The sequence below is a fragment of the Phalacrocorax carbo genome, chromosome 2 (assembly GCF_963921805.1).
Source record: "Phalacrocorax carbo chromosome 2, bPhaCar2.1, whole genome shotgun sequence".
In the NCBI taxonomy this organism is placed as follows: domain Eukaryota; kingdom Metazoa; phylum Chordata; class Aves; order Suliformes; family Phalacrocoracidae; genus Phalacrocorax; species Phalacrocorax carbo.
Genome location: NC_087514.1, coordinates 38553327 through 38559760, shown reverse-complemented (window position 1 = coordinate 38559760; position 6434 = coordinate 38553327). Strand labels below are relative to the sequence as shown.

Genomic DNA, 6434 nt, shown 5'->3' with positions numbered 1-6434 from the left:
TCCATCCAGCCTGATTAATTCGGTTTTGCCGGCCAGACGAATGAAATACTGGCATCAAAGATCTGTCTTCGCTTTCTGTGCCAGGGCGTGACAGCTTTGCAGTTGACGGAGCGACCCAGTACTATGTAGGCTGTGCCTATTTGGCTGACGGGGAATAACTCGCCGTGTGCCTCAGCGAGCGGCGGGCTCGCCGGGCGCTGCTTCAGGGCACCGTCGCCCGCCCCAAACTCGCTCCCCGGGCGCAGCCTGTGCTGCCCGGTTTGCGTGGGACGCGGGGGGGGACCCCGCATGACCCGCCGGTTTAACCGGAGGAGCCCGGTAATCCGGCCTTGAACCTCCTCTCGCCGTGTTCCCTCACCCCCACCCCCCCCGCGGGCGGGAGCCCGTCAGCCCGGGGCGGCGGCAGGAGGGGCGCGGCCCGCGCGGCGGGGAGGAGGAAGAAGCTGCCTGCAACGGGCGGGCGGGCGGACGGACGGACGGACAGACAGCCGGACACCCCCCGGCCCGCCCCGGCCGGGAGGGAGGCGGGCAGGTACGCGGGGCCCAGGTGGCAGGCGGCCGGGCGATTTAAAGAGGGGGGTCCGGAGCCATGGAGGTTCACCGGCCGCGGGGAGGGTGGGGGTGTCGCGGGTACCGGGCACGGGACCGTTTTGCCCGCCTTTTGTTGCAGCCCGAAAAGGTACGCGTGCTTGTCTTACATCCCCACTCGCTTCTGTGGCGGGTGTTCGGTGTGGCCCTCCCGAGGCTTCTGCCGTGGGCGTGGGGGAACTGAAACTGTTCGCGCAGGAAAACGCGGATCCGCGTGGGCGTGCGGCTCCAGTTGCACGGGTCCAGTTACGGGCTGGGGACAGAGTGCTCCAAGCAAACATGGAGAAACTTCTGCTCCCCCCCCCCCCGCTTTTTCCCCCAGCTGGTATAGTTTAAGGTGCTGTATTTGCAAAGAAGTCGCAAAGTCATTCTGCATTTCACGTTCTCCTTCCGTCTTACTTTTTTTTATTCCCACCCTTTTCCGTAGTGTTACTTGCTCCTCCTAGTACTCTTGCCCTAATATTTTTATGCGTTACTCTGTGAATGTGTAGTTTTACAAATTATGCTTTTATTTTGCGTGGCTGGCTGGGTTTGATTTCTGGGTCGCAGCTACAGCCATTACCAAACTCCATTTCAGTTCCACTATTCCATACAGACAGTGATGCTAAGGTGGAAGCAGGCAGGCGTTCAAGAGGTAAGGGTGTCTTGGCATTTACATTTAGAGCAGTTGGAAGAGCTTGTTTCCAGAGAGCCCTTTCCCCGGGACCCTGAAGGATGGGGAGACCCTGGTTCACTTTGCTTTGTGCCTCGCAGAGGAAAAGCAGTTAATGCAGTTTAGGTCAGCGGTCTGTCTTCCTAGCGACCCCTGTGCTCTAGATAGGTGAGGGCTGGAACTGCTTCTTCACCCCTTTAAACACCTTAAATATGAGAGAAGTTTGGAGGCATGGAGAAAATTAAAATAATTTTCTCCTCACGTGCAGAGGGAGTTGCAAAGTATCCGTACTTTCTGGACAGATCTCTTACGGGAAAGGTAAAATTCTGATGCAAACTTGAAGGATTTGCGCTAGGGGGAGAACTAGTGGAGCTTGAAGGAGTACATCCCACAACATTTACCTGCGTGACTTTGCATTTGCAGGACATCTTTGGCTCAGTTCTTTCAGGAGCATTGGTGAGCACTCCATGGCTTCCCCTTGCTGAGACATATATGCTCCTGCGGAGCTGGATTTTTGTCTGAATTATGCCAAGCTCTTCCCCTTCATTTTGGGGAGTGTATGAAGAGCAAGAATATGCACTAGTTGGCAGCAAAAAGGAGTTTGTGGTTTCTAGATTTCTCTCTAGCAAGTGCTACAGCCTCTTTGTTATGTGGTCTTAGCAATGAAACAGCATTGAAATTTGTATTGGATGCTTAAAATAGATGCTGACAGCCCTTGCATTTAACTTCTTTCCTGCTAATCTAATAAATTCAATATCTGTTGTTATCTTAAAAGAGGATTAAACATTTCCTGAGGGGAAGGAGAGTTATGTGGACTGGTTTATGCATGGGCTGCATCCAGAGGACTGCAGGACTTCATAATTCATTGGTTATATTGTTTTGAGGGGATCTTCATTCTGATAATCAACAGCTGATAGGAGTTGTCGGTTTTTATTATTGCTCTGCATTTTTATTCTCTAAGGACAGGTAGCTTTCTAAGAAGCCTGACAAAGCTGGATGTTCAAGTCTCATTGAACAGAGGCTCAAAGGACCTCTGGGGGGACATTAGTTGGGTGGTTCCCAGCCCACTCTGCTTATAAAATAATGTGTTGCAGGGAGCTAGTCGTTAAAGTTTTAAGATGTGGGCACTTTAAAATTACTAGTCTGCTCATTTTTTGACTTGTTTAAAGTCAATCCACAAGTAGGTGGATAATTTGACTGTAATGGCATGTCTTTAAAATAGTGATTGCTGGTTTTTAATATGCAGAATTGTTTCAGCCTAGCTAGCTGGAGTAGCTGCAAGCCTCCAAAGCTGACTTGACCCTGCAACAAGATATTTCAATAGGGTATGCTGAGAGCCAAAAATAAAGTGTATTTAATAAAATGTCACAGGTATTAGCAAATAAAAATAGATGCAGATCAACTCTTTTCTCCCCTGGGATCTGGGATTTATTATGAAAATAATCTGTCATTTTATAATGCCATGTGTGTTAATTGCAGGTTCATGTTAATCATCACTGTATAAGAGGGTATGCCAAATCTTATTTTCTATCCCATCCATACAGGATAAGCATCTAATAAGCTGTGATCCTTTAGCCACATCCACACATTAGCTCTGTCCTGGGTTATCCTGCCTATATCCCAGATAATTTTCCAGATGGTTTCTGTTTTATAATTTGCATGCAAGTACTAGGGCATTTTTGTCCCATGGCTGCAAGCCATTTTATACACAAATGCCCTGCATTGCTGCACGTAAATCAAGATCAGATTACATGCATTTATAGCTGTAAATGAATTTTTTTTTTAATGTTTTAATTTGTCATTTAGAAAAATGTTACTTTTAAGGACTGGGCACATCCCCAAAGGAAAGTCACTATTAGGGTTTTTTGTGACTTCATTTTTGGATGCATATAAGTCACTGAAGACTTATACTGCTATGAATTATTTTTTTCTCTAGACCAAGGAACTAGAAACTGGCATAAGTAATCTATGTATTTATATAGACTGAGCTGTAGTAAAGCAATATGTTGTTTTTATTTGAAGTTAGCACTTCAAGTGTTTGTATTGAAGGATTCATTTTGTTCTAGTTTGAGTAGTATCCATAAGCTAAAATAACCTGCAAAGAAAACACGCTTTCCAAAGCAGAACTGAAGGGCTTCAGCATACTGTGAGAACATTTTAAAATGTGTTAATCAGGTTCCTGCTTGCATTCCTAATTCTCAAACAGAATTTATCTCCCAAGTCTTCCAAACCACCTAACACAGTGTCTGGCTGACTCTGAAAGTGTCTTAAACGTATTGGATCTCCCTCTAAGCAGAAAGTTCTTAAGCGCCTTATCTAGAGCTGCTGTAGTTGAGCATCAAAGCCCTTAGGAGATCAAGAAACTAGGACACCTGGCAAGCACACTGTAAACAGAGGCGCTGAAAGGACTGGTTATGTCTCGAAATGCAGTTGTATGGGGTTTCTTTTTAAAACGTCGCCAGAAGAGGAACCAGTACTTGGCTTTCCCTGAGAGCTGCTGGTGGTGGGACTTGTCTAAAGAGTAGACTGTGTTCTAGGAGTTGAAACCCGGGCTCCTGGTCCCTGCACCCAAGGGGTTCAAGCCCACATCTTACCCAACCCTTGCAGCTGTTGCACAGGCTGAAGTGAGTGGGAGGGCATGGTTCCCTGTGTTTAACCCGGGCCATCTCGTGGAAGGTGCAGCAGGTTGCCCGAGGCTGACATGAGGGAGCACCAGCAGGAGCCTGACACTGTTGCAGCGGTTTCTGTATTCCTCTGGGAGGAGGGCTGGGATTTAGAGCTCAAGTCACTGACGATGAGGCTGTTAATTAGAGGTGGGAATTACCATGGCATCTTCTGTGTTTCAGGAGAGGAGCAACACTTGGCTAGTTGCTCTAGGAGAAAACCGGGCCCAGAGGAAGAATGGACTTTGAGCTCTGGAGTAGATGGTTACAGCTCTTTGTAGTCCTGGCTTAGGAGTTTAAGCTCTGAAGTTGAAGTGAGGAGGGTGTCCAGTATTTCCTACCAGAAAACCCCATTTCCAGTGCAGAAGTCTCTTCCTGGGACACCTCTCTTGCAGTGTATCTGTGTGGTGGTAGGTGCCAGCCTGGCAGTTTTCTATTATGCAGGTGTTCAGTTCTTATTGTAACTGATCCAATCCACAGGTTGGGTGGCCTGACCTGTAACTCCATTTCCTCACCCAGCTCTGTGTTGAGAGTCATCTTCCCTAACCTTTAGCAAAGGAACAAGGAAGGTTGTGTCTTCACATGATCTTTTCACTTCGTTCTTTCAGACACCCTGTGAGCATCATCTGACAAGAAGAGGGAAATTCATCATTCCGTCATATTTGAAAAGTTTTACTTTGTTAGTACAGTTTCTTTGTTCTAGGGCAGGAAAGTACCTGGTTGGGGGGGCATGGATAAGCAAGATTGGTGTCTAAATGTACTTGAAAGCTCCTTTATTCAAAGAGATACCACATCTTATTTTTTGGCAGTTGTTTGAAACTCTGAGGGCGACTGGCAAGCTGCTAGTGCGAAGTGCCTTGCCAAATACTATTGCAAAATACTGGCACTGCAGAAGTTGCATAACTTTATAGACGATTACATTTCTCTTGGAGAAAACCCAAGGGGTACCAACTTCTGATCCTTTGCCTCTGCTAAGAAGCAAGACTGACATGTTTCCAGCTGTTTCCGAGGCACCAGCATGCTGCTTTGCTACTACTGTCTCTTCTAGTTCTTGCAGTCAGTTTTCCTTCAACAGTACTTATGCATCTCTTGTTCAGTGTTGTGAAATAACTGATGAAACAGAATTATTTAAAACTTTTTCACTGTCTTGTTAATTGCAAAATATTTTGGAACAGATATCAGACCAAGGAAGGCTTTGCCTCTGGTTCTGAAGTCACTGCTAATGTAGCAGGTGCATCAAAAGAGATTTGCAGTGTCCCATGGCGTTATACCCTGTATTTGAGTGTTTATTGAACAACTGTGGAATTGAAGTCACTCCCAAGTATTTATTTTCATCTAATTAATAGAGACTACAAAATCTGATATCTAAATATATGCAAACTGTGGATTAGTTTTTGAGTTTTCATAACTTTTCTGTTTGCTGTTAAAATAAGGCACCGGCTGGAAACACAGTTCCATGTCTTGGACAGTGAGTCTTCATGGTTATTTCAGGGCTTTGCACCATTAATCTTTGATCAAATTAATATGCTAATGAGAAATTGTGTTTGGGGGAGTTGTGAGGATTATTGTCCTGTGGTGTTGTGTATAACATTGCATTACAGTGACACTTCTGGATTCAGCTAGGAAGATATGCTGAAGGGGTAAGTGCTGCTTAGGGCTAAATGTCTTAAATCATGCAGTTATTCAGGTTAGAAGGAACATTGGGAGGTGTTGAGTGCTACCTCCTGCTCGGAACAGGGTTAACCCTCAGTTCAGATGGGCTCAGGGCTCTTTTTAGCTGGGTTTTGGAAATCTCTGAAGACAGAGGCTCCACAGCCCCTCTGGGCAACCTGTCCTAGTGGTCAACTAGCCTCATAACGATTTCCCTTCTCATGCAATGCACTGCAAGCAGAGTCTCTCTGTCTTCTCCCTAACCTTCTCAAATGCATTGGGAGGTGGCTGTTGGGTCCCAGTGAAGCCTCCTCTTCTCAAGGCTAAGGGAGTCTAGTCATCTCTGAGTCACATCCCAGAGCATGAGCTGTAGCCCTTATCTGTCTGTCTTCTGACCTCTTCTGTTCTGTGCCCTGTGTTAGTTCCTGCTTAAGTGCAGGAATGTCAGACGTATGTATTTAAGTATGAATATACTCGGACCACAGCAGTCTGACAGAACAACCGTATATTTGGATTGTGATAGTTTAGGTTGAGACTTTTTTTTTTGGCATCTTAGTGTTAGTTATTTATGAACTGGGATCACTATCAAGCCCTCAAATATGTTTCATACTAAGTTTGGTAAATAAGTAAGGACTGAGCATTCAGAAAATGAATGCTTTTACTTAAATGCTGTGGAATATCCAGTTTATGATATGTGTTTGCTTTAATGTTGGGAAGAGCGTGGAACAGGGATAGGAGGTAATTAAAGAAAAAAATAACTTTTGTACTCCCTTTGGATGAGATTTAAGCATACCTTGCAAAACCAAGATGCATTAAATCTACAAGTTTGGAATGCTACCAAAAACTACAAAACTGAGAAAATTTAGAACAGTTCTAAAATA

General features: G+C 45.5%; 1 protein-coding gene across 2 annotated transcripts in view; it reads left to right on the top strand.

The window, feature by feature from the left end:
* The first annotated feature begins 418 nt into the window (after positions 1 to 418).
* SGK3 (serum/glucocorticoid regulated kinase family member 3) overlaps positions 419 to 6434 on the top strand; it is a 61003-nt gene continuing 54987 nt past the window's right edge. The window contains exon 1 of one of the 2 annotated variants that reach the window (XM_064442599.1): positions 419 to 532. The gene's annotated coding sequence lies outside the window, so the exon portion shown is untranslated. Of the gene's footprint in view, positions 533 to 613; positions 680 to 6434 lie in introns of those variants that run through there. The other variant, XM_064442605.1, reaches the window with a different exon arrangement.